General features: G+C 44.6%; 1 long non-coding RNA gene and 1 other non-coding gene across 4 annotated transcripts in view; both read left to right on the forward strand.

The window, feature by feature from the left end:
- The window catches only part of LOC122237195, a 32,737-nt gene extending 30,083 nt beyond the window's left edge, over nt 1-2,654 (forward strand). For 2 of the 3 annotated variants that reach the window (XR_006215458.1, XR_006215459.1), the window contains 2 exons: nt 1,251-1,422; nt 1,956-2,654. This is a non-coding gene — a long non-coding RNA (uncharacterized LOC122237195). The remainder of the gene's footprint in view (nt 1-1,250; nt 1,423-1,955) is intronic. The other variant, XR_006215460.1, reaches the window with a different exon arrangement.
- A 12,338-nt stretch (nt 2,655-14,992) lies between these two features.
- Nucleotides 14,993-15,123, forward strand: LOC122237535. Its single transcript, XR_006216137.1, has one exon. It is a non-coding gene; the product is annotated as a small nucleolar RNA SNORA27 (small nucleolar RNA).
- The last annotated feature ends 10,447 nt before the right edge of the window (nt 15,124-25,570 follow it).

Raw genomic sequence — 25,570 nt, forward strand, 5'->3', positions numbered from 1 at the left:
CCAGGGGCCACTCTTGGCTGCCCACATTCCCTGCTGCACGGAACCCCTCCACCTTAAGCCAGCAGTGTCGCATTGAATACTTCTTATGCAAATCTCTGACTTCCTCTTCTGTGATGCTGGAGGAAACATTCTATTTTCAAAGGGCTCCTGTGGCTAGGTGAGGCTCATTGGATAATTTCTCGATCAGTTGATATGGGACCTCGATTATACCATCTGCAAAATCTCTTCACAGCAGCGCCTAAATTAGTGTTTGACTGAATAACTTGCAGTAGATATGTGTAAAGCAGGGGCCACAGATCTTGAAGGGTCATCACAGAATTCTGTCTACTGGTCCTTCTCAGAGCATTCAAAATGTGGCTTTCAGAGAGAACATGGACACTGTTCTCCTACGCCCACCTTGAGTTTTCTCTTATACACATCTTTGCCAAGGTGTTGTGCAGGCATCCTGACGTCAGCGTGTTGTCATTTCAGATGGCTTGATAGAATAGAGTGGGATGAATTTGGAGAGATAAGGCAGATACAGCAGAACCATGCTGGTCATATCAAAGAATCTTGACTGCACCTATAGTGTGGTGGGATGTTATTAAAGGGAGCAGGTAGGCATGTAATATGGGATGCAATCATACCATAAATCAGCTGTGCCGGAAAGAAGAATGAGTGCATGTGAAGAGACCAGGGTGGAACTGTCACGGTGCCCCGGCAAGAAATGACCATGGCCTAAACTAGATAGGACGGGGCAGGAAGGAGTCCTTTCCCACTGGTACAGCCTGACTAGGCGTTCACTTAGCATCCTCTACACTTCCCTTTCATGTTACTCATTCCATTATGTGGAACTGTTGCTTAGCTTGTCTCACTCCCTCTCCTGACTGCACTGCATCCCTGACATGGCACCAGGCACATGTAGGCCATCGGGTAAATGATCACGAATCACCTAATGGGTTCTCTACACCGCAGCAAACCCCAGCACAAAGTCCAGCTGCCTCCTTTTGCAAACCTCTGCTGGCCTTGCTCCTGCTTTCTGTGCCTCAGTTGCACGGGTGTGCTCCACGGGACGCAGTGGCAGCTGGGTCCCTGTTGTCTTCCCTCTGTGCCCGTTCAACCCAAATTGGTGTTCTCTCCTCCCGGCTCCCCTTGGCTCTTGTTTACAAGCCAGGACTGCACCGTCTCCATCGCGATTCTGGCAAACCTGAATATTTTATTGCCTCCCCCTACCCTAGAGGCTATAACAGAGACCACTTTTGTTCCACCAGTGAACAAGGACAGGAGTTTCCATAGCCCCAGAATCACCAGGACAGAACAGTTCCATTGAATAGACCATTGCTATCCTATCCCAAAATGCCCCTGTGAGTTCTGATGAGTCCAGTTGCAAATGCTTCCGGTTTCCCCTGTTCGATCTTCGATATGACCGCTCCTCCCTGCTGGGTAAGTCCTGTGAAAATTACTTTGCTCGTAGACTTAATTGACTTCACTTGAATTTTGCTTGCAGTCCTATTAGAAGACGAGCCATTTGCTCCCACACCCAACCCTCCCCCTTCAAATGAGTGTCAAGGGAACTGTTTGTGTTCTGTTACTAAGACTGTTGTTGGACTTGAGGCTCCGGTAAGAGCAGGACCCTCTTGAGTCTTGGAAACCAAATCCCACACGGCCTCACTCTGTTGGTTTTGTCCTCTCAGCCCTGTTCCCTTGTGGACAATTTGTAAAATTAGGAAATTAAGAAAACAGAGACTGGAAAAAAACCTGAGAAATGCTTAGTAAGGAAAATCCCTTCCTAGAGATGAGAAACCTCAACAGCAGATTTGCCAATGGAATTTGCACCGTAGATTCTCATCTAGGATGCCGTAAATAATGAACATTCTCTCTCTCTCTCTCTCTCTCTCTCTCTCTCCCTCTCTCCCCCCACCCTCTTCCTGCAAAACACAGTAGATGCTAATTGGATATTAATTTATTTTCTCTAGATGGCTGGGAAGGAAAGACTTCCTTTGGATTCAAAATGGCGATTGATGCATGAACATCTTCCATAAACACTGGGACTCAGTTGGAGACTCACTCCAAGCTCTTTCTTGCTGTAATTTTTCTTAGAACCCTGCATTGTACTCCATCCTTCCCTTTCCTGGGTTCATGGAATCCACGTTCCCAATCACAGAAGTATGAGGGCTGTTGCTTGAATGAGCTGACAGGTACCTCTTTTCATGCCATTAATGTGGCCCTCTTCTCCACGTGTGAAATATCACACTTGTAAACATTTTACCCACAGGTTTATTTGAAAGGAGAAGCTGTTTTCAGGAGAAGAAACAGGCCCTGGTTCTGATTTTCCCCATGAATGTTCTGAGTCAGCCAAAAGGATACCTACACCCAATGGGCATCAAGAATGGGAAAGAAAGGAATTCCATATAAACTTCTGTAAGGCAAAAAACAAAGACGGGTTTTATCTTCAGTGTGACCACAACTTTCACTTTAAATAAGTTTTACTTAAATCACAGCGTTTGAAATTTACATCCAGAGTCTGCCAGGCATTAGGCTCTCTGCTTTTATAGGAAGATAGTTCCCTCTTAACTGGCTCACGGGGTACAAAGGGAGGCATCTGGGTACCATGTGAGGCATAGCTTTAATGTCACCTCTCCCAGGCTGAGAAGTCAGCTCTGCACTCTGGCACGGGTCTTGATTCCACCTCCTTGGCTACAAGCTAAAGAAACAGTGATCACAAACTGCTCTCAGTCTGTGTCCTCAAAGAGACTGTGAGCTCTTTGAGGCAGAAGGCTGTATCTTATTCAGTTGTAGTCGTTGGTCCTGTCCCCCTTGTCTGCTACAACTGGGGCACAAAGACCAAAAATGAAAAAGAGAGAGAGAGAGAGAGAGAGAGAGGGACAGAGAGAGAGAGAAAGAGAGAGAAAGAGGAAGGGAGCAGCAGGAAGGAGCAGGAAGAGAGAAGAGGAGGAGGAGGATAAGATAAGGAAGAACAGGAGACAGAGACAATCCCTACAGAACATGCTGCTATAGGGGCTCCTGGGCGGCTCAGTCGGTTAAGCGTCTGACTTCAGCTCAGGTCGTGATCTCATGGTTCGTGGGTTCGAGCTTCATGACAAGCTCTGTGCTGACAGCTCAGAGCCTGGAGCCTGCCTTGGATTCTGTGTCTCCCTCTCTCTCTCTCTCTCTCTCTCTCTGCCCCTCCCCTGCTCTCTCTCTCCCCAAAATAAATAATCAAAAAAAATTAAGAATATGCTGCTATACAGGATCGGAAGTAAGAAAGGCATAAAAACAACTCTACTACAAAATTCCCCAAACCACCAGCAATGTGCTGTTTCCCTTCTTCAAGCAAATCTGCTACAGAGGGACAGTAACTGGTGAAGCCATGAGACCACCCTGCCGTCCTTGTCACTACACATATCCTGAGGTCCGAGAGGGCTCAAAGATCATCATCACCTTCTCCACCCCAGGAACTGGGGCAATGGGAGCTGTGAGCCTGTTACTTCAGGGAGAGAGTGGCAGGGAGAAGTGATAATGATGTATGAAGTGTAACTGTTCATTTATGCTCATTTAGTGAACAAATTAGACACTTCACATATCTTGTTAATTTTTGCAACTTATTCTGAGAGTTGAGATTGAGATATTTTGTTGACATTTTACATAGCATGACCATAAACAACTCCCATCATACCGAGAAACATTATTCTGAATTACGGAGGGTCCTTAACGTTCCCAGAAAGACCTCAGGTACCTATTCTCAGTTCCCATGAAGGGTCTTTGTGAAGGAAGGGTGGATCTGAACTATCAGAAATAGAAGAACTATTTTCGGAGTACATTCTATGGGCTGGGCACTATGCCAAAGGCACTTTTTTTTTTTTCCTACTCTAGAGCATTTGACTTGCCCCCAAACCCAATTTTCACACCCGAGTACCCGGGTCCCAATTAGAGATGAGCAAGTGGAGACTAAGTTATTGTCCAAGATCATGCATTCTGGTGAAGCTGATATTTGAAATGAGATCTATCTGCTTTCAAAGCTCATTCTCTTTCCATCACATCATGCAACTAAAAATAAAGAACCAACTGGAATTTAGTTGACATGTGCTTCTACATGACCCAGTAGAGGCAAAGACTGTTCTGGGGACAGGGACTTAGAAATTCTGAAAGTCCCCACAATGTTGATCATCCTAGATGATGGAACGTTACATGCCCATGACTTCACCATTGACATAGCCAATACGTACTGTGAGAACCAGCATTCTCCCATGTAACATGATGGAAACTCGACATGGGAACCTGGATTAGAACTGATCTTGACACAAAGTGATCCTGAGATAAAAATAGCTATCTCCCCACCCTCTCCGTTTTCCTTTTCCTTCCTCCCCTTTTCTCTTTTGCCTTTCCCTCTCCCCCTCCTCTTCGTTCGTCCCCTCCTTCTTCTTCTGTCTGTATCCTTTGCTTTTCCCTATGTTGGTTGCATTCCTTCCTACAGCTGACTTCCTCCATTTATTTGGACAAATGAGAAACAGAAATGTCTACAGAATGCTCCACACTTACGTCATGCCAGCCTTGCGATGGCAAAGGTTGGAGACATTGTCATTCTTCTGTTATCAATACATGAAATCCTCTGGAATTCACTTGATGGATCCTTTGAGATCATAGGCTCACCCTCTGTACTAATCTCCGTGAACAAGGCCTATTACTGGCAGCCCATGCTGTGGTCTAGTGCAGTGGGAAAATGTGACTTGTCATCCCCATCAGAGCCGTATGGAATAGAAGAATGGTTATTTCTCGGGAGGGAGGGTAGGCTATTACCACAAAAAGGGATGAAGAGATTACAAGCAGAAAGTGATTGACAAATGTCCACAAAGATTCATTTTGACCTAACCTCACTCAAATTCCCAGAAGCATGGTCTTTCTCTCCTTCCTTGATGTCCAAAATTTGTAGCTCTCTTCCAGGTTTGGAGTTAGTCCTTATAATTTATTTTAATATCATCATCCTATAGCTGGCACTAAAATATTGACGTGCACGCTGTCTAGCAAGGCATAGAGGCCCCTCACGGTTTGGTTAGCCATCATGATGATGACGAGGACAGTGATCACCACCACTGTTACCAAGTGCCTACGATATGGTTATGAATCTGGACTCTGAAGGCCTAGATAGATAGAGGTGGTTTCAAACCAGCTGGTCACTTGCGGTTCGTGGGATCTTGTTCCTGACTTCCGGTTTCCTCGTTGGCAATACGGTGCCAGGGTGATGGTAGCATAAGCCCCCGGGCGCTTCAGTGAAGTTTAATTAGAAATGTACTTATAAGAGTGTCGGGCACATTGCTTGGCACATGTGAAATACATCAATAAACTGTAGCTACTCTTTGTAGGTCCCAGTCCCAGCTCTGGACATGTTATTTGATCCTAAACAGCTGAGTAAAGGGGGAAAGTGTTTCCTAATTTGTTTCGCAGGGGAGAAAACAGAAGCTCAGGAAGAGCCGGATCAATTTGCCCCGACACATGTGGCTCATGAGTGGCAGCCTGGGATTTGAAGGCATCTCTTAGACTTCAGAGCCCTAGCCGTTTGACCGCCAATGGATCTCTGTCACTTTGGGATACAAATGTAGGTCAGAGCCTGGTAAGGGACAAGACCCTGAAAGCCGGTTCTGTACCTGAGTATGCAGAGTGCCCAGCGGCCAGGACAGACGGCAGGCATCCCCGCGGTTCTGTGCGTGGCTCTACCACTGCTGTCTCAACATCCCTCTTCCTTTAATGTTCCATTTATCATCTTGCAGACAGTCTACGGGGTGGTTTTGGAACTGCTGCCTTGGGCGTTGCTACCCAGAGACTCCTGGGAGGCGATGGGGTTGCTGCCTGGTGTTGTTATTTCTTGAACATGCTGGGAGCGTTTTGCGGGATGGGTGGGTTGAGACGAGGGCCCGTGCCAGCGGCCTGCGCCTTCCTGTCAGAGAGTAGCTTCTTGGGGCTACCCAGCTGCGGGTGATGATGCTGTTGAAAACAATTTCTGTCGAGCAGAATCCTGAGCAGGGGCCAGGCTGTGTCTGTCCTCCTTCTCCTGCCGCTCCAGTTTACGTCCGATCCCGGGGTAAGTGTTCCCATCTGTGTTATTCTGTTAACTGAAAAGGAAGGAATTAGCGCATGAACTTGTCACATCTTGTGACCTGTTGCACACTGAGATGGGAGGTGGTGGCAGAACGAATACCATTCTTTCTCTCAGCGCCTCGCAGGCTTGCGCAGGGGAGTCAGAAGAGCCCTTCTGGCTCCGTGAAACACGCCGGCACCAGCCCTCAAGTCAGACAAGGCCCCTCCGAGCTGCACCTTATGGAGAGCCGAAGGGAGAGGGTGGCACAACCTCAAAGGAAATCTCCCCTCTCTGCCAAGCTCCAGATGGAAGGCCTTCCCACGGAAATGCTTGCTGGAGACGCTTTGCTGACACAGAGCGTTGCCAAGGGAAAGGGCCTCTGGTGGGGCTGCTCTTGTCCTTTCTCACGGGGGGGCACAAGGCTGGGGAGGGGGCACAGCTCCTCCTTGGCGGAAGGACCCTACGGGAGGGCCCCGTGTGAAGGGTGTCGGGGAAGTTCTGACCTCGAGCTGCTGGTGGCCACTGACCCCTCACGCAGAGGTTTTCAACGCGACAACACTTTGAAGGTGTCTTTGATCCGTGTTTTCTTTTCACAAGGCTTTTATAGGAATCCATGCTTGGCTAAGTGTTGGATGCAGATTCAGGGAAAGAACACACTCGGGTATGAAGTGTTCGGGAGAACTGGGCTCCATCTCGAGATTTCCTGATGGCGTCGGTTTGTACCCGTTTGCCTTGGCAGAAACTCAGTTAGGAAAGGAGAGGAAGAGGGAAAAAACATAGAAAAGAGAAATCCTTTTTGAATTCAATGAAATCGTGCCCCCGTAAATGGCAGAGACCAAGGGTCAGAGCAATCGTAGGCTCTCTCTTCAGAGATAGCAAGAGACGGGACCTCTCTCTTGGGTGAGTTGGTCGAGGCTGAGAGAAGGCTCTGTAGGCCCCAGAGAAGTTTTGCCCAGAAGAAGGGGCTCCCTGCCAACTCGGATTGCCACCAAGAGGCATTGTCTGTTTCCCACTTCCCATGTCCTCTCAGAAAAGAAACACTCAGCTCCACGAAGACAAACATTGATTCCAGGATCTCACAGACCCAGCCTATGTCATGACCTCTAGAAATAATTTCCATCAGCAAGAATATAAATACGCTTTTTTTTTTTTCCTCTCTCTCTCTTTGATTTCCTCTGTTTTTAAAATTTTATGGCACACGCTGGGAGCCACTGTTGAGGTAGTTCCAGGCAAGCTATTCTCTGCCTCACCCGTCACCAATAAGCTGCGAACCGGTGAGTCAGGGCTGAGGTCAAGGAGTTTCAATAAGCATCTGACCCACAGGACTGTGATGCCGATGGTGCATCGGCCTGCTTGGAAACACTTTGCATGGGGGACTCCATCTGTCTGTAAACCCACGGATAATACCTGATTCAGCCAAATGCCCCAAGCCTCAACCTGAGCCCTCCTGTTGGAAGGGTGTATTGGATCCCAACGGCCCTAATATGCTGGAACAAGACAGAATAACATACCATCCACACTTTCACGCTCTTTTGGTACATAATGTCCTCAATAATTAAGGGCTCTCCTAGATTATAGATAAGCAGTGATTAATCCAGCAAGATTAATCCAAAGAACATTTTATCAGGCACATTTTTTTTTAAATACTGTGGTTGCCTTTGGTAACCTACAGATGATCACAATAAATGGTGGTCTAGAAGGAGTCGCAGCCTTGTAATAAATATTTTCAATTGGACATAATAAAGATATTGGGTAGTATCTAATTCAGCCTTTAATATCACTCAAGGGCTGTAAATATATTAAAGCATTTCATCAACTGTATGGAATAGGTGCCTGTGGTTATCCGCATTTTACTGATGAGGAGACTGAAGCTCCAAGAATTTGGGTAATTTGCTCACGAATATTCTACTGGTGATGCCACTCTGGTGCCCAACCTGGCATGCAACTCCAGAGCACATAGTCTTTAAATTAAGCTGTGATAGTTCTCTGGGGAAACTGGGAAGGTGTAGTGTATCGTACTGGGACAGAGAGGGCAAATTATGGCGATTATTTCACACCCTGCATTTTCCTCTATGTATTATTTGGTAACCACCAAAGCCATGACCCCATCTCCACCTCTCGTGAGCTCCACTTACCATGTCCAACGTCCACTGCTCATCTGCACCCACGGGGCCAAAGGCACCAAGAAGTCAACACATTCCAACATCAACTAATTACCCTTTCCTCTAAATCTCTCTTTTCTCTCCCACTTTCTGGAAAAGTGGAAGACTTGGCTTTTTCCTTAAAAAGGAAAAAAAGAGACAACTAGCTATGGCTGTCTCCAGCCTGAAAATAAAGAGATCATAGGCTACAGCATCAAGAAAAGACATTCCCTTTCTTCCAATAAAGATAAATTTCCAATTTCCAATTGAAGTCAAATGACCACACATGTGTTTATTCATTTCAGGTCTGTTTGGCCTTGAGGGTAAAACTAAGTCTCTCTCTCTCTCTCTCTCTCTCTTTTTTTTTTTTTTTTTTTTTTTACTATATCCATGTACCTAGTACAGTACCTTTAAATACTTAACAAATATTGTGGGACCAGTAAATGAATCCCTACATTGGATTCTGTACATTGTACAACAATCCCTACATTGTTGATTCTTCATAAAGCTGATGCAATACCTACCGTGTGCCAAGGGTTCTCTTGGTCTTGTGAATGCAGAGCCACAGAAGACAACAACTTATGCTTAAGAAGCTGATAGTTTTGGAAAGCCGTAGGGGTCTTTTAAAATCACAGATCAAGCTTCTTGTCTGGCTGCAACTCTCCAGTGGGTCCCCATGTTCAGGAAGGGTAACATCGGAACTGGAGCATGGTCTGCAAGGTGCTCCCAGCCCGTGGTCGGTGCTTCCCACCTCATGGCACCTTCCTTGTTGTTGAAAATGTACAAGCTCCATTGGCCTGTTGATCTTTGTCTGCCGTGAACCTGCTAAGCTCATTTCCCTCTTTGAGCCTTTGTATCAGCCGCTTCCCTGAATTCCCCTTTCCTGATCTTCCCCTGCCTCCATCCTTTGGCCATTCATTTACCAGCCTTAATGACCGCTGCTTGGAGAAGCCTTCCCAGATGATCCAACTAAAGTGGATGATGCTGTCTCATACCATCCCGTGTTGATTCCTCATGTAGTGCTCCCGGATATCTAATACGTCATTTGTTTATAAGTTTATAATCTATCTCCCCTGTTAGCTTCTATGCTGTAATAAAAGTGACATTCTCTGACTTGTTCTCCATTGCATCCCATTATCAGAGGAGGACGAGATGCATTGTGGATGCCCAATAAATATGAGATTAAGAATTGAATTACTGACTAAAATCAACCTCCAAGCCAAGGTGCTGGGCATGGCGTTCCCTTCTCATTCTGTAGCAGCCTGAAGTCTGTTTGTTTTAATTTTCAAGAATCTATGATGTTTTCCGATCTCTCTGGTACTTGATGGTTTTGTTGCATCGGGTTCAAACTGTTTGTGGAAGTGCTGTTTGTAATGTTCAGAAATTAGAAGGGCTTTATCATCAGTAAGGACTGGGTAAATGAACTGCCTCACCCCCATAAAATAGAAAACTGTGCCATCATTAAAATGCTCATGGATGCCTTTATTTATTGACATGAAAAGCTAGTCACATAGATTATTGACCAAAACATGTATAAAATATTAGTTCATTGAAATTGTGTGCTTTCAGAAAGTTCTTCAGTGAAATGTTAGTGGTCGTTTTCTCAAGGTTGTGGGACTTTAGGTAATTTAGAAATATTATTTATAGGAGCCCCTGGGTGGCTCAGTCAGTTAAGCGTCCGACTTCGGCTCAGGTCATGATCTCATGACTTGTGGGTTCAAGTTGTGCATCGGGCTCTGTGCTGACAGCTCAGAGCCTGGAGCCTGCTTCGGATTCTGTGTCTCCCTCTCTCTCTGCCCCTCCCCTGCTTAGCTCTCTCTCTCTCTGAAACATAAATAAAAAATAATCATTTATAATTTTTCTGTAGATTAGTATGCTTATAATAATTATACAAGATTTCCCTTGATGGAAGGACATTTTTAAAAGTTTTTTTCCATTTAAAAAATAAAGTAAGAAAGCGATATTTGGAACAAAAAAAAAACCCCAGAGACAAACAAGAATATGATTTATTGTTCTTGGAGCTTTCTCACGGACCCCTATTTCCCACAGAGTGAAGTCTGAACAACTCAGTGTGGCCTCAAGATCCTTCTCCGTGGTACCATCTTCTATAGGCTGGCTTTCCAACAAGACGCCCGCTAGGATTCTAAACCCAGGCACACCTCTCCTTTTGCAGTTTTCTAAGACGGCCTTGCTCGGCCATGACCTCATTTCCGTAGCTGCTCCCTTGGACGACAGTGCCCTTCTCCACCTTGCTATCAGGAACACATCTGTGTATCTTTGCACCTGTGAACTCAGTGCCACACTCCCTTCCCTCTGAGACCTTCTTTTCTTTCTTTTTTTTTAAATGCTTATTATTATTTATTTTTGAGAGAGAGCAAGAGGGATAGAGTGGGGGAGAGTGGGGGAAGGGCAGAGAAAGAGGAGACCCAGAATCCGAAGCAGGCTCCAGGCTCCGAGCTGTCGTCACGGAGCCCGACGCGGGGCTCGAACCCGCAAACCGTGAGATCATGACCTGAGCTGAAGTTGGACGCTCCACCAACTGAGCCACCCAGGAGCCAGGAGACCTCTCTTCAAACCTTGCACGTGGCTGTGTCAAAGCCCTCCTTCTCTCTTCCGCCTACATCCTGGTATCTGCTTGTTCACATTCATGTCCTGTCTAATAGCTGGCTCTGTGTCCTGGTAATTAACACATGCCTAATAATTGTGGGAAACAGTCTTGTTCTTAATTCATCACCACCCTGCAAATACTAGCATTGCCTCCAATTGACAGTATGGAAGGAACATTGAAGAGAGTTTCCCAATTTCACACAATCAGTCATTCGGTGGGAGTGCCAGGATTCCAATCCAGCCAGTTCTGTTCCAGATTATTTGAGCTTAACCATGACATGCGGCTGCCACCCACCTGCCGTAGCACAAGACACGTTATGGGCCTTTATTTAGACTTAAGGAATGGCCAATGCCACAGAGGTATCCATTTTCTCACTGGGATGAATCTCCATCCTAAATACAAGAAATAAACCTCAACACTTACGTGTCCTCGCCTTTTTGTGGTTTAAGATACTCATCTTATACTACGATTCTTTTTTTTTTTTAATGTTTATTTTTGAGAGAGAGACAGAACACGAGGCGGGAAGGCAGAGAGAGAGAGGGAGAGACAGAATCTGAAGTAGGCTCTGACACGGGGCTCGAACTCATGAACCACAAGGTCATGACCTGAGTCAAAGTCAGATCCTCAATCGACTGAGCCACCCAGGCGCCCCATAATTCTTAAAAGTTTTCTCTGAAGTAAAGCCTTGTGAAGATGCGCCTTCAAGAATATGTCTCACGGTAGAAGGCCCCAATCCTGACGCCTTGTTTCTATTTGACATTTTAGTTAGTCCCTTAGAAGTACACAGAGGTACAGTATAGTCTGTTACTAGAAATTTAAAAATAAAATTTGGTAACTGATAGTACAGAATGGTGTTTCTCTGTTGCATGCAGTACTTAAGAGCATAGAGCTCTGGACTCCCAAGTTCTCCTTTCACCTCTTACTGTGGGCCCTTGAGTAAGTTCCTTTTCTTTTCTATTCTCCTCTGCCCCATGAAAAAAACATGCTATACTACCTTCCCCACAGGGTTATTTTTAGGATGCAATGCAATAATGCAGGGGAAATGATTAGCATGGTCTGGAGCATAAGTGCTCACTCAAGCACCAAATCCAAAAATTAGCTATGGCTGTCACTATTTTCTACTCTAGGGACCATATCACACTGGGAAGAATAGAGGCCAGGTAAGACACTCAAAGCTTGAGGTCCTGAAGGAAATGTACCTTCCTTACTAATCTGCAGACATATCATACAAGACCAACAAATCCGGTAACTGCTAACATTTACCTCTTCCCAGACTATATTCCCCTGTATTTTTTCCTAAAGGTTTGGTGCCTCCCTTTTGCCTATTTTTTTTTCCAGTAACACTTTTCTCTAATGCTAGCTTGCATCGACCCTAGCCCTAACAGGTGAGGGGCGGACAGGTAAGCACTCTGTCCCAGGGCAAGGGGAAGGGATAGGGATCCACATCTATAACTTTCTCTTCCACCACCCTCCCTCTTGGACCACAACCAAGTGGATCCTGGTACTGTTCCCAGCCTAGCAGGGTCCCAGAGTGGGAGCCTAAAGTGTGTACATCCTGAATATGCAGACTTGTCTGGAAATGCCTGGAGGGTTAGCCTGACAAGCAGGATGTTCGCCAAGGAGTGGGTGGGATTCCAACCTATGATTATCTTCCTACCTGGCCATCGCCCTGTTAGAGCAACTGTTCTGTTGCAGCTCTTAGCTTGCCTATTGGTTCTTCCCTAAATACTCAATTCACTGAGGCCTTCCAGGATGCCTGCCTTATTAATATTCATCCAGCACCCCAACAGAGAGCCTGACCCACAGAACACACGCACTAATCATGTGTGGAAAAATGAGTGAGTGAATGAGTGAATGAATGAATGACAAAGAGCTCAAAAGCTCCTGAGTTTGACCCAAGGAAGATAGTTTTCTATATACAGGAGAGGCCATTTTGAATCGAACATAGCATGGTGAGTCGTTCAAGTGGAATTTGGCTACCCCTGCCCCTAGGAAGTGGTAACGATACACTGTAAGAAAACGACTTTAAGTGAGACAAATTCCCACCAATCTCCGTAAGCGAGGATAACACCGAATGTCCTAGCTTTAGGTCTGTTTCCCAAGAGCATATAATGAGAGGGCCTGGATAATTTCTTTCACTAGTGCTTGAACACTTGAGGATATTGGAGAACAGAAATAAGGAGAAGCTACAAACGTTCTGGAAGCTGTCAAAGAGGGAGACATCCCTGAAATGACCTGGGAATCCCCGCGACTAGAGACTGAATAAGAATCCACAGGAAGGGTCACTGGAGAAGGGAGATGTTTCTGTGATAAAAAGGAGTGTTAACAGTACCAGCTCTGCCCTGCACTTATTCTGTGGCTTTGGGCATGAAAAGCTCCATTTTTTCATCACTAACGTGGAAGTTTTAATGGCATCCACGCTGGACATTATTGTAAGATTAAGTTACATAATATATGCACAGTGTTCTGCATGGTTGATAATTCCAGTTGTGATAGTTTAGGAAGCATGATGAAGAGGAGGGTGATGATGAGGAGAAGAATGATAGATGATGAAGTCACGTTGCAAAGCTTATCAGAAATACTGCATTCTGATCAGGGTAGGGAAGTCTTAGTGAGTTTTCCCAATTCTGGCATATGGCTAAGGAGCCAGAGAAAGAATGTTTTATAACCAGTCTGACAATCCAAAGGTATTTAAGACGATTGTGGTCAGGACAAAAAAATCAAGGATTGCAATTTTGAGGACTTACCCAGATGTATTTAGCAAGTGCCCATCTGGACATCAGCCAGTTTCTACTCCTGCTATTAGAGCCAGTTCATCCTTTGTGAGCAATGGTGTGAGACAACTCTGGAATGGAGTTCGCTGGTGTGAGACAACTCTGCGTCCTCACATATTTTTGTTTTTTTTCTCTAGCATGGGTGATACGAATGAGTTCCTCTAAAAGTCTGAGCAAGAGTTAAGTCTTGGAAAGTTGTTCAATACAGCAAGACATTAAAAGGCAGTTTTCTGTGAAGGTAGAGCTTTCTGTGAAGGTAGATTCAGTGAATATTCCCAAGAGTTTACTTGTATAATGGGAACCTAGAGAGTCCATGAGTCTCCGAAGAGCTAGTCCTTATTTATAGAAAAGGAGTTTCAAATCTTTCTAGAAAAGACTGGGTGCTTGCATGTATGGGAACACATGTATAGTGCCGACTCCAGAATGTCAGCAGAGAAGTATGACCATACGGGAGGACAAAATAGAGACATAATCCACATTCTTATGAAAACCATGCCCTAAGGAAAATTAAACCAGTCCGAGGAAGACTTCCTTGAAATTCAGCAGGAGAAAACTCTTGAAACATAGCTGGCTAGATGACTATTCATTCTTTAGGTGTATCAGGTGTAGCGTACAAGTTTGTGTGTTCGTATCACGTTAATAAAGCCTTCTCCCTCCTTATTTATTTTGTCTATATGATGTGTCTAGTTGAGAGTAATGTATATATTCCAAACAAAACATTTCCTTTGAATTTCTAAAAGATTAATTTACATATTTATTTAATACTCAGTCATTGAGACTAGCAAAGAATATTAGTTATTTGTTCATAACGGGATCTAACTCCAAGTAAGTTCACTCTTGTCCTCTTTGTATATTTTTTTCCGCCCGGGAGTCTACTCTGTCCGATATTAATACTGACACATCTATGTTGTACTTATTTGCATTTTCCTGATACACATTTTCCAAATACTGTGTTTACATCTTATGAGACATTTGAAAAAAATTGTTTTTTCCAGGAGGTGTGTTTTTGTTTCTCACCTGAACCGGTGGTTTCTAAATATTGTGGTTTTACAATCATTTACAGTTATCATCATAAAAGATAAATTCCCACTTCCTTCTGCGATCTTATGTTTTCTGTATCTCATGCTTTCCTACCATTTTCCTCTATTTCCTGTCTTTTGCTAGTTGAACTCTGATTTCTTTAATCTCCTACAGTAATTTGGGAGGAATCATCCTGTTTTTTTGTTTCTACAAAATTTTGCAAAATAACATACTTGATCTGATATTCCTCTAATTATCAAGGTCAAGAAGAAACAATAGCCTTGACTCCATCCTATTTTAGTCAAGAAATTTAGCACATTTTATTTTTTCGTCCCTTCTCCCGTTTCCCGGCATTTCGCAGTGTAATATGTGATTCTAGACAACTGTTATTATTTCTAAAATATTTTATATTTTGAGTTAGAAAATCCCCCTTCTTCAAATTAAAAAAAAAAGTGGGGCAAAGGAAATATCCTTTTAAAACTCAAGCATACTGGGTGTTTGCCTTGTATCCTGTCAGAGGAAACAAATTGAAAAAGAAAAGAAAAAAAAAGAAAATCCCCCTTCTTGTTTCTTTTAGAAACATTCTTCACACTGTCTCTCTCTCTCCCAAAAATAAATAAACATTAAAAAATTAAAAATAAATAAATAAATGAATGAATGAATAAATAAATAAAAAGGGGCACCTGGGTGGCTCAGTTGGCTAGGCATCCGACTTTGGCTCAGGTCGTGATCTCACGTTCTTGGCCTTGTTCTCATTAGTTTCCACTTTAAATGTTCTCATTCAGTTTGCTTTTCCGTGGTCTCTGCAGGGTGTTCTGATGTGGCAGTTCCTTAAATGCGATGGCCCCGGGTCCCTCTGTTCTGTGCCTTTTCCCTCCCAATCTCTATAGCCTCTTAGGTGATCTCCTATATACTCAGGCATCTGGTCATCACCTCTGTGCTTTTGACTGCCCGCATCTCTGTCCGTCTATTTCTCTGGTCATCTGGGCATCTGGTCATCACCTCTGTCCTTTTGACTGCCTGCATCTCTGTCCATCTGTTTGTCTCCTGACATCGAGATGCGTGCACCCAACCAGGTTGCTGGATGTCTCCACCCAGTCTTCAAGGGGTGGCCTCATGTAGGAAAGGAAACGTATGGCTCGACCTTGCCCTAACTCTTGGGTGTCTCTTGAAACTCAGTGATTGCCCGACCAGCTGACTTTACTTTTAACAGCTCGCAATTGCCGGTCGTGCACCAAGACCTGTCAGTGTCAGTACTTAGATCCAGGCTGATTGGAAGCCAGAGCCTCAGACAGCAGCTTTTAAAGTATGCAAATATATACAGGCTGTCTACCAAGAAGACGACGAGGCTGTAAAGCAACCAAAAGCGTTTATTTGGGGTTTTGGGGATTGCAATCCAGGAGACACAGAGTCGACTGAAATCGAAAGTGTGCTCCGAATTCCAAGTGGGGAGTGCAGGCGTATGAAAGGCAGAAACCACAGGGTTACATAACTTGTTGGCAAGGCATTGTGGTTGGGGCTGACGGAGTTAAACTGACCATCTAACGCATGATTGGCGATTTAGCTACCAGGTGTCACATTATCTTTGTTGCGGTCCAAAGTTGAAGGATGTGTTCCAGAAGGCGGTCCAGGTGCAATTGACAAATTACAATTGACAAAAGTCAAAAGTCCACGGTGTTCCAAAAGTGGAAACAGGATTGAATAGGGATTGCGTAGGCCTGCTTCCTCAGTATTCTCTAGAACCTACTTTTTGTGATGCTTATTTATTTGAGAGAGAGAGAGAGAGAGAGGGAACACGCCTGCACATGGGGGAGGGGCATAGAGGGAGGGAGAGGGAGAATGGGTTGTCAGTGACAAGTTCAACCCGGGGTTTATCCCATGCACCATGCGATCATGACCTGAGCTGAAATCAAGAGTCAGACGCTTCACTGAGCCACCCAGGAGCACCCAGACCCTAATTTTAAGGACTCTCTTAGCACTGCTTCCTTCACTTTGGAATCTTCTCTCACAGGTGCACCTCATTTTATTATGCTTTGCAGATAATTGTGTGTTTTGGTTTGCTTTGCTTTGCTTTTTACAAACTGAAGGTTTGCGGCAACCCTGTCTCCAGCAAGTCTGTTGGTGCCATTTTTCCAAGAGGGCTTGCTTACTTCATACCCCTGGGTCACATCTTGGTAGTTCTCACAGTGTTTCAAACTTATTCAGCGTTGTTAAATTTGTTACGATGACCTGTGATTACAATTCACTGAAAGCTCAGAAGGTAGCATCTTTTAGTGATAATGTATTTTTTAATTAAGCGATCGATGGACGTTGTTTTGGTTTTTAGACGTAATACAATTGCACGCTTAGTAGACTACGGTATAGTGTAAACATGACTCCTATATACACTGGGAAACCAAAAAATTCATTTGACTCACTTTATGGTGAGATACGCTCGATCACAGCGGCCTGGAACGGAACCCTCCATATCTCCGAGGTGAGCCTGTACAGTGCCGTGGGACCGCAAGCCCAAGCCCTGCTGGCCACCAGACCATCAATGCCGTCTTTCCCAGAGATGCTCCCAACAGCCCCCTCCCCCACTCCCCGCCCCGCCACCAGACAGCTTTAGGTCAGAAAATAATTCACATTCAAGACTGGGTGTTTTTCAAGTGGCTGCCCCTGCATCGGGCCCTGGAGTGAGTGAGCCCATGTGAGCCTTTGAGAGGTACTTCACAGTTTGCCTGGCCCGTTTGGATCTCAGGGAGGCGGGCCCCACTGGTTTTCAAGGCCAGATGTTTCGGGAGCTCAGGTGCAAGTCTTAAAAGTTGGGGTGCCTGATGCAGGGTATGAACCCTTCGCTCCTGAGGGAGAAGCTCCAGGGTTTTGAGTTCTCTCCCAGTTGTGGGTCTCCTCAGGGTTGAGGGGTATGGCGGGACTGAGTCACAGCCTCTCCTGCCTACCTCAGATGTGTCCCTTTTCACATTTTCCCCGTGGGAAGGAACCGCTCCACAGCTGTCAGGTGTTTCGCAGAAGTGGTGGTTCCATACATAGTCGTATATTTCACGTGTCCTGGGAGGAGGTGAGTTCATGGTCTTCCTGTGTCGCCATCTTGGACTGCCTTTCCTGGATATCTTCTTTAATATCTCAGAGACACACAAAGCTTTTCAATAGGAATGATCACAGAAATAGAGACTTCTCGCATTATTCTGCTGTTCTCTTAAGTCAAGGGAATGTGCGGAGAGCTAACTAATAATGAAGACCTATTATATGCCTGTCACTGCATGAGGCATTTTTTATACTCAATCCCCACTTTAACACTCTGGTCTGAGGACTCAAGTGTCTAATGCTAAGAGTGGGAAAACTGAGTCTCGGGAAGGTGAAGAAACTTACCCAAGACTCAGTTTTTTGTTTTTAAATGCTTGCATTTTCTATTTCATCCACATCAAAACTTTGCTCTATTGTTTCTTTGGATCCCCTTTATCTTCAAGCTCAATTTCCTTTCTTTAAGGAGACAAATCTTGGGGCACCTGGGTGGCTCAGTCGGTTAAGCGTCCAACTTTGGCTCAGGTCATGATCTCACCATTCCTGGGTTCAAGCCGTGCGTCAGGCTCTGTGCTGACAGCTCAGAGCCTGGAACCTGCTTCAGATTTTGTGTCTTCCTCTCTTTCTGTCCCTCCCTTGCTCATGCTCTCTCCCTCTCTCTCAAATAAACATTAAAAAAATTTTTAAAAATAAATAGACAAATCTTACTCTTTCCATTTGGACTCATCCTTGTAGGCTGCCCATTCCTTTCTGAGGTTGTTTCCAGGTTTGGTTTAACCGAAAGAGACCCTGACAGTGGAATGACTTCACCCTACGGTTAGCCAGGAGACCAGCTCCACTCCGTAGTGGGGGGAAGGGGATGTCCTAGATCCCAACCCCTGTGACTCTAGTGGAGCAATCCATCGGTTGCCAGGACCCAGACCTTGAGGTGAAAGGAATGGTGGGGATTATATCCTATGGGATTCTGCCTAAGAGATTCGTTGGCCTTCAGCACTATTTTCCTTCTAGTCCTTCCCATTTCGCTTAAGAAGATGGGTGGGACTAGAACAGCATACAGGTTTTTTTTTTTTTTTTTTTTTTTGAGAATGGACTACTGTGTTTGAAGTGCCATGTGGAAGGTTCTGGTTTAGTGTTAATCCTGGAGGATTCTTCCACTGGCCCTGTTTGTCCGCAGCCAGGTTTCTTGTCTCTGGCACTCCAGGTCAACCTAAAACATGGCAGAGTATTTACAGTGATCGAGCTAAAGGAGCTCTCAAATTTCCATGTAAATGGAACGGAAGACTGGAACTTTCCTACCTATACTTTGGGTGGTACAAAATGCCCACATTCCTGTAGTCCCGCTTCTGCAGACCAAGGCAAACAGATTGTCCTTTGAATGTCTCAAAAGCTCTTTATTTTTTTTCTTGTAATGCCAAATGCAATATTTGTTTGAAAAGACTACACCAGAAGTTTCCCAGCTGAGAAAACAGGCTTGTGAAAAATGGTTTCAGAAAATGAAATAAACCATGCAAAAGTTGTTCAGGGTGTGTTTGAAATGAACATCTGGATATGAACTGCTAAATTACCTCCTTCCTCCTCCTCTTTCTCACAGCTGTTTGAAAGAGTCCTGAGGGCAGGGAAACAGGTCAATGGACCAAATTGCACCTTTCCCCCACTGCTGATCCCTTTTGCACCTATGCAAGGAATCTAGTGCACATGTGTGTTTAATAAGTGGGCACAAATACAGGACAAAAATTATCTCAATTCCTGTTGACTCTCTACAGCAATACCAAAGGAAAATAAACTCTGGATTTTAAAATTTCTCAAACAAAACTTATGGTTCCAATAAAATATCACTTTTCAGTTGACTTTTTATATCAAGAGCTGAACAGACCACTCATTTCTCTTCATTTCTTCAGAAAGAAGGAATGATTATTACATCACACTTTCCCCAAAGTCAAGAAAGTCCAGTTCCCAAAGCCCTGCCTTTTAACTCATGATGGAGGCACATGAGAAGTTCTGCATGTTTGTGCCGTCACGCAGCCCCCTCCATAGCCACCTCTTCGACACACGCATCTAAAGAAGTACGTTGGGAAAGAACAAGTTGACGTTTGTCGATCTTCACGAGACTATCAGTGGCCACAACTAACGCAGAAAATATGAAATAATTGCCTCATGTTAGAAGAACGTGTAGGCGAGTCTTTGGGGAGACATGATAGATGTTTTCACATAAGAGGAGGCTGGCTGGTGAACTCTGTACTGTCAGAGGCCAAAACGGGCCTGATGAGAAAAGGAGACGCCATACGGAAACAGGTTTTATCCTCTGTTTCAAGTGTCTGTTTCCGCTACAGCCTCTCCTCCTTTCTAGGATAGGAAAGGAGCCTCGCTCACCCTTGGATCCTGGTGCTGTGCGGTCAACTGTATACAGTGCATTACAGGTGCTCCTGTGATGGACGAACGCCTAACTGACCGACTGAATGCAATTCCTAGTTTAGGTTTTCCAGAAGAAACAGGAGAAAACTCCCTTATGAATACACGGATGAATATTTGCAGGGAAAGTTGGAGAAGGCGTTGGGAGCACACTTCTGAGATCAGATGGATTCCAAGGCTCTCCCATGGTTTGGAATCTGAAATTCTAAGTTCTCCTTCTGTATTGTTTAGAAGGAGATGTCCATCCACATGCCAGGGCTCAATCTCAGCCATCCTCCTTTCTTATATCCCCTAGGCTCTACTCGACACTGAGCTGGTTCTTGGCTAGGACCACTGTAGAAGGAGTCTTTGAACTTGACTCAAAGCTGCATGCCTCTAATCTAGGCATCTCTTTCCAGCTGATTTTATTTTGTTTCGACCTCTTGTTCTGTACCAAGAAAACTGTGCGTAGTAGTGGATACCTACTGGGAAGCTGTTAAATTGCATGGCAAAGAGAAATTACCCAGCCCAGGAGATCAGAGAAGGCTTCCCTGAAGAAGCAGTGTTTGAGGCAAACAAAAGCAATGTAGATGAAGAAAGCATCCAGGAAAAGGGGCTTGGAGTACAAAAGATCATGAATGATACCGCACTGAGCAGGGGTACTATAAGCAGCTGTGGCTGGAGAATAGAACACCAGGGAGAGAATGTGTGATGGGAAGTAGGGAGCGGAGGCCATGGTGGGGAGTCTGTGTAAGTTCCCCTAACTCGCACTTGACAATAATCCAGCCCAAATGGATGACATTTACTTCTCAGGTCAATGCCATTCATCAGGCTGTTCCGTCTGCATAGTACCCTTCTAATTTCTACCTGTTTAACATTTTCTCTCTCCTCGAAAGCAACCCTAATGCTCCCTTCTCCGGGAGCCTTTGATGATTTCCTCCAGTGGACACACTTCCCCCCATGGGTGTTTGTACCTCTCAGAGCACTTCCACATTCTGCCTCTCTGCTGGCTGGACTTGTGACATTCCATCCCAGACACCTTGAGCTTCATGACAGCAGGGGGTAACTCCTACCACTCTTCCTGCCCCATTCGACTCAGTAAATATTTGTTGATGAGCTGCGGACAACATTCTGCTCAAAATAGAGTGTTAGTCAGGAGGCGCGCGGGCCAGGCTTCTTAGGTTAGAATCTGGACACTGTGACCTGTTCGATGTGGAATCTTGGGCAAGTTGCTTCATTTCTTCCAGTGTCATTTTCTTCAACTGCAAAGTAGGGGTGGTGACAACACCTATCCCCTAGGAATTGCAGGGGCATTAAAAATAACATTTGCGAATAACTTGGCCAAATGCTCAGATATGTTAGTCATGATAAAATCCCGAGGAAAGATTACAGAGACTGAATCGTCAAGCCTGATTCATGCTCATTTTTTTTTCCAGTTAAGTCAACATCTTCAGAGGATTTTGTATGTCTTATGTCCCATTCTAGTGTCTGTGTCCTCAGCCAGCCTACAAGAATGCAAATTGGGAACTGACATCAAACATTACATTAGTTGCAGGTGTACAATATAAAGGCTTGATATTTGTATATACTGCAAAATGATCACCACAGTAAGACTAGTTAACATTCATGGCAATAGTTACAGATTTTTTTTCCTTGTGACGAGAACATTTAAGATCTACTTTTTTTAGCAACCTTCAAATATGCAGTATAGTATTACTAACGGAAGTCACCATGCTGTACATTATATCCCCGGGACTTACACATTTTCTAACTGGAAGTTTATACCCTTTGATGATCTCACTTGTATGTGGAATCCTAAAAAGAAAAATCTGAGCTCATACAGAGACCAGACAGATACACAGAGCCTAGGTTGTGCTTCCTCACGTGCATGTACAAACAAAAGTTGAGCTAAAGGAACAAGCTGAGTGAAATCCCGGGCACACGAGGGTAAGGGATGCTTGAGAAATGGTGAAAAGCACTTCTTACTTGAGCCCCTGTTCTGCCTCCTGGTCTGTATTCCCTGTTGCCATCTGAAACTGGGTCTTCCTCAAGTGACTGGTTTGCCCCCAATGGATTGTATCCCATCCAGTCTCTCATTGTAGTGTACCTAGGTGTATAAATTACACAGTGACTATGTAATGTGTAACTAGGACACTTTTGTGGGGGGTGGGGGGGGATAGGCAGAGGGTGATCTGTTAAACTTTACACTGGGACCGCAGATGTGAATTGGGACAGTCACAGGCAGTTCAAGCTGTGCAATCGTCTAAGTTAGAACCAGCAGTCATGCTGACTTGGGTCACACAGCCTTCAGCGTCTTTCAAGTTCAAACCTCTAGCTCCCAACCAAAAAAGAGTAAAGGGTTTTTTTGATCCACTTTATTTTTAATTGTATCAGGACATTTTCAACTCAGTGTTGCACATAGGTTTCCTGGAAGGCTATGTCAATATATTGTGAAACATCTGGATCTTTGCATATTCGGATGTTGGACTATAATGAGCAGTTTTCATCCCAAATCTTTAGAGTCATGTAGATAAACCGATTGGTTTCGATTCAGGGAACTTAACTGCCAGCTTCAATTAGCCTGGGTTCTTTAATATATTCTTTTTTCTAACATAGTAGGCAACTTCAATAAATTATTATTTATAGAGTACTTATTAAAATGCTACAGGGAAATCGTTCCTGGAAACATCTCGCTGTGTAACTGTAAATGATCAAGCCCTTACTTGCTGATTGAGTGTTTGAGGACTGAAGTCAGATCATAGGATCACAGCTACTCATGCCTGAAGACCTCAGACAGCACCCACGCCAACTCTGCATCCAATCCCTGAACCCCTTCGACAACATCACTGCTAGATAGCTGCCCAGGAAATATTTGATGTCTTGGTGATGGAGGGATGCATTCCTGCTCAAAGTAGCCCTTTCCATTGCTGGGTGGCTTTGCCAGATACAAAATCTTGCCTGGTTTTAAGTGGAAATCAGCTTCCCAAATTGCCATGCACTGAGCCCCGTTCTCTAATAGGAACTCCATTCTCTGACAAAACGAATCGCCTTCAGCCCCTTTCTGTTCTCCTATCATGAGAGGTAGTGCAGACCTGCATCATCTGAGCCAGTAAGAAACAAGCACAGCCCATGAAGTGAAAGACAGTACAGCAAAGTGGTTTATCCCATCCACTAGGGCCAACAAGCTTGAGTTTGAATCCTGGCTCCACCTGTAACAAGGCGAGGCATTTAACCTCAAGGAATCTTAGTTTTCCCATATGTCCAATGGGAGATGTTCCTGGGTATCTTCTTGAGGCATTCTTGAAAGATTATAGGAGGTGGTGTAGGTAAAGTCCTTAGAATAGTGTCTCCTGGCACATAGTAAACACTTCATAGACTATTATCACATAGAATCCTAGCAAATAGAGTCTGGAAACCATCCTTCAGTTGTAAAATCACTACTCGGTGGGTCAGAAGTTATTACTGGACACTTTGTGACCTAAGATGCAGCCTCCTCAGAAAACTCCATCAAGCATTCCTAGTTCTTTGGGTTGAATGATACATTACTTTTTGGAGGGGATAAATCCTGGCAATTAAGAGTCAGGGCCTGGGAAATTGTATTCAGCACTGGATATACATTCAATTGATTGGACAGGTTTGTTTATTTTTTAATAGCCATGAAATGAGAAATACTGAGGGTTCAGCAATGGATATTTTCCCAAAGCTCCTCATGAAATGTGAATGTGCACTCAGATTAAGAACAACAGTGAATCTCTATGGGTCAGGGTCTGGGTTCCTTCAATAATCAGCTGCACAACTGTGGGGAAGTTTCTTCATTTCTTCAGGCCTCTGTTCCCACATCTGTAAAATGGAGATGAAGATAAAAGTTCCTTCCTCATAAAGCTGTAATGACCCTTAAAGGAACTAGCACATATGGAGAGAAGAGTGCTCATTGGGTATTTATTCTATTTGTTTCACTGTAATAAGTATCTTCCATTCTTAATTCTTACCCCATCTCCATCTACCACCTTTGCCTCAACCTTTTGGCAGGTGTCAAAGAGCACTGAGCACCATCTTGGCTATGGGTACAACCCAAGGTCCAAGACTAGGATTTATCAAGAAACCCTTTCCTAGCCAGGGTGCACTTCAGGCTGATGGTGGCCCAGTTTTCTTTGAGTAATTAAGAATGACTTGCATTTATACAGCACTGGAATAGACCTGGGTCCCTAGTGGCAAAGCAATTAGGAGAGATGACAGCATGATTATTGTCTTCGGCTATGGCTTACATCAGCATTAGAATCATCTGGGTGGTACCTGTCACTTAAGGATCTGCTTCAAGATTGGCAGAAGGGCTCTACATACCTGCTGCTCACACTCTGGGACCCAAACCAGCAGCATGGGCGTCACCCGTGAACTTGTTAGATCTACAGAGTCACTGGTCTCACCTTAGACCCACCAAATCAGAAAGGGTCTAGTTCACTGAATCCCCAGGTGGTCAATGTGCCCATTAAGGTTCGGAAGCATGATTCTTCATCAGCATTGAGAGGAATTCATACCCAAAGTTTGTGAAATGTTCCAGAAACCTTCATTCTACCACCCACCAAAAATGAGGCCTAGATAAAGCTCTTCACAGCCCTTGAATCACAGTCCCTCTGAGTTAGCAGCTCTCTCCATCTCCCCACCATCCTGTACCACTGGTTTAGCACTTATATAAATGCCTTCTTTGAGTTATTTTCTGGTTTGGATTTTCTACCTGATCCTTGGTCCTTGTTGAGAAACGGCACCTGATATTTGGCATAATGGAGGCCCCCCCTAAGACCTGTTCACTATTCTAGACATAGAAAGAAGGTGTGCTGTTAGTTATTCCTGCTTCTATCACTGATTGGTATCCCTTTCCTATGATGTTCCACTCTGGGGAATGCCATCTTCAGGAAGGGTTTGGAGCCGAATTCATAAAGAAAGAGAAGTCTGGCCTCAGGTAATATGTGCTAAAAGCTTTCACTAAACAAACAGACAAATAAACAGAAAACCCACAGTAAAGTCAGAAAAGAGTTTGCCCCAATTATCATTTGGCTTTATGTTGACATCAATACATAATGAAATCCCTGATTTCACTGGATTTCAAATAGCTGGGGAAAAGATGGAAGGGGGTTAGTGAATAAAATTCTGGGATAAGTCTTGGGGTGTAAGAGGCACACACACACACACACACACACACACACACAAACACACATACACATATTGAACATCTGTCATTATGCCGGACAATGGGGATCCAAAGATGAGCAAAACCAAGTCCTGTCTTCATCTCTCACCCTTGGCCCTTGTAGAACCTTGAGAGAAAATAGACATGGTCAAATAACCACCAAAGTATGTGTTACATCCTAACAGCGATCACCACCCATAAAACTGAGGCACAAGTGCCTTGAGAACGTGAAAAAAGGAGACAGATCTATTCAGGACATTTCCTCTGAAGAAGCAACAAAACTGTAGGGTGGGGAGGGTTCAGAAGGACAAGGCGGGTGTGACAGGGAGGGGTGGCCCAGCTGGTGCTCATGTCGTGTGACCAGGGAAATCTGTGCCCCTT

Source organism: Panthera tigris, chromosome A3 (genome assembly GCF_018350195.1).
Source record: "Panthera tigris isolate Pti1 chromosome A3, P.tigris_Pti1_mat1.1, whole genome shotgun sequence".
In the NCBI taxonomy this organism is placed as follows: Eukaryota; Metazoa; Chordata; class Mammalia; order Carnivora; family Felidae; genus Panthera; species Panthera tigris.